The following is a 2560-nucleotide window of genomic DNA, read 5'->3' as shown; positions in this document are numbered from 1 at the left end:
TGCTCAGTGGGGGAGCAAATAAATACCATCTGTTCAGGCAGATACTGCAAGCAAAGACCATATGTGTGGGCAACCTCACATATAAGACCTTGGTCAATGTAGGGGAAACCCTTCATACCAATTGTCACTATCCAACTCCCCTACTCCCCGGGGAGTTGGTCCCCATTTCCCCTTCACTCCTCACATTAAAAATCGGCCTTGTGCCTAATTTGCTCGGTGGGGGAGCAAATAAATACCATCTGTTCAGGCAGATACTGCAAGCAAAGACAATATGTGAGGGCAACCCCACATATAAGACCTTGGTAAATATAGGGACAACCTTTCATACCAATTGTAACTATCCAGCTCCCCTACTCCCCGGGGAGTTAGTCCCCATTTCCCTTCCCTCTTCACATTAAAAATCGGCCTTGTGCCTAATTTGACTGGTGGGGGAGCAAATAAATACCAACCCTTCATACCAATTGTCACTATCCAGCTCCCCTACTCCCCGGGGAGTTGGTCCTCATTTTCCCTTCACTCCTCACATTAAAAATCGGCCTTGTGTCTTATTTGCTCGGTGAGAGAGCAAATAAATACGCTTTTCTTGGCCTTTTGGCCAAGATCAAAGTGTAGTATCTGTTCCGGCAGATACTGCAAGCTATGACTAGCTAGGACTAGCTATGACTAGCAAAGACCAGATGTGGGGGCAACCCCACATGCCTGACCTTTAACCAGCTCCCATTTCCCACCTCTCGGGAGCTGGTCCCCTTTTTCCCTTCCCCCTCCCTTCACTCCTCACATTAAAAATTGGCCTTGTGCCTAATTTGCTCGGTGGGGGAGCAAATAAATACCATCTGTTCCGGCAGATGCTGCACTTAAGATAATTTGTACCAGTCAATGGAGGGGAAACCCTCTATACTGGGACAATTATTATTTTTGGTAACCAGAGTGCCTCCTTTTTGCCTACATTTAGGGGAGCTGGTTTTTACCTCACATTAAAAACGGCCTTGTGCCTAATTTGCTCAGTGGGGGAGCAAATAAATACCATCTGTTCCGGCAGATACTGCACTTAAGATAATTTGTACCAGTCAATGGAGGGGAAACCCTCTATACTGGGACAATTATTATTTTTGGTAACCAGAGTGACCCCCTTTTAGGGGAGCTGGTTTTTACCTCACATTAAAAACGGCCTTGTGCCTAATTTGCTCAGTGGGGGAGCAAATAAATACCATCTGGTCTTACTACATGCTGTACTTATGTTTGTAACTTTGTGATATAAAGTGGGAGATCACTTCCCTGTATGAAGCACGCACATATGCTAGCCAAGTAAGTTACGGTTTTTCCTACACTTTGTTACTTATTAGGTGTTTCCACACAAGCTATCTTCAAAGATTTCTCTCTGTCAGAAAAAAATCTCCCCAGATTTCCACAGGTCCCGCTAGTTATTATTCATGTTTTTAGTTGCGTGCCAGCGACTCTATAAGTCACTCCGTCGGTCGGTCGGTTAGTCGGTCTGTCCGTAACACTTTTGTGCTTTGCCTTTTGGTCAAAATCAAAGTGTGCTATCTGTTCTTACTATTGCTGTACTTATGCTTGTAACTTTGTGATATAAAGTGGGAGATCACTTCCCTGTATAAATTTAATGTAAAATGATCAACCACTTTACAACCAGTCAGTCTCAAAGCCATTCAAGTCATTCTTCAGATCATTCAAGTTGTTTTTGAAGGATTCCAGTTATTTTTTAAAGCATTCAAGTAATTCTTAAGGTCATTCAATTCATCCTTAAGTTCATTAAAGTCATTCTAAGTCATTTACTTTTTATTTATTTAAGTCATTTCAGCCCATTTTTTCGGTCATTTTAGTTTATCTTTAAGAATTTCATGTCAATCCTACATTCACGCATTCATTCATTACACGAGAGTACGCGACAAATAGCTATCGGCCTTGTTTATATAAATACAGTGTCGCTTAGAAATGTGTGCACTTTTCATGTAAATCTATTATTACGGTACAACAAATTAAAAATAGGTCTAGTCTGTGTGCATCCAATAATTTTAATGAATACCCCCAATAAAAACCGTTTTGTATTAATTACATACAAGAAGTTGTGATTTAGTTCCTGTAAACTGAAAAAAAAATGGCGATTCTATTAACCGATCTACCCCGCCACGACTCCATTCCTCTACGAGGTAGTATAGGTGAGATGTAGTAGGTGATAGATTCAGCCACGTTTGCCTGCTTAATTATTCAATTTCATCTTACTAATGAAGCGTAACATGCTTAGTAAATTGGTTGGGTAACCCACATAAGAGAGAGAGAAAACTAAGCAACGGTGATGAGAAAGAATAGCACTAGGATTCTGGTGATAGAAATACATCAATGGATAATAATGTATCGACTTTGTCTTTTTTCTTTTTTTTTAATTTTTTGTCCTCATCCTTGATCTCCTTCTTACTTTTTTTTTCTTTATTCTTTTCCTATTTTTTTTTAAACTGTTTTTTTTTGGGGGGTATCCTTCTCCTGTGTTTCTTTGTCTTATTCTCTCCCTTACCCCTCTTCTTCCTATTTCTTCGTCTTCATT

General features: G+C 40.3%; 1 pseudogene; it reads left to right on the top strand.

Annotated features, from left to right (window-relative positions):
* The first annotated feature begins 574 nt into the window (after window positions 1-574).
* On the top strand, window positions 575-749 carry LOC145260869 (U2 spliceosomal RNA; annotated as a pseudogene).
* The last annotated feature ends 1811 nt before the right edge of the window (window positions 750-2560 follow it).

The sequence above is a fragment of the Euprymna scolopes genome, chromosome 36 (assembly GCF_053919585.1).
Source record: "Euprymna scolopes isolate OS-2025 chromosome 36, ASM5391958v1, whole genome shotgun sequence".
Lineage (NCBI taxonomy): Eukaryota > Metazoa > Mollusca > Cephalopoda > Sepiida > Sepiolidae > Euprymna > Euprymna scolopes.
Note: the sequence above shows the minus strand (reverse complement) of the source record. Positions and strands in the feature narration are given on the sequence as shown.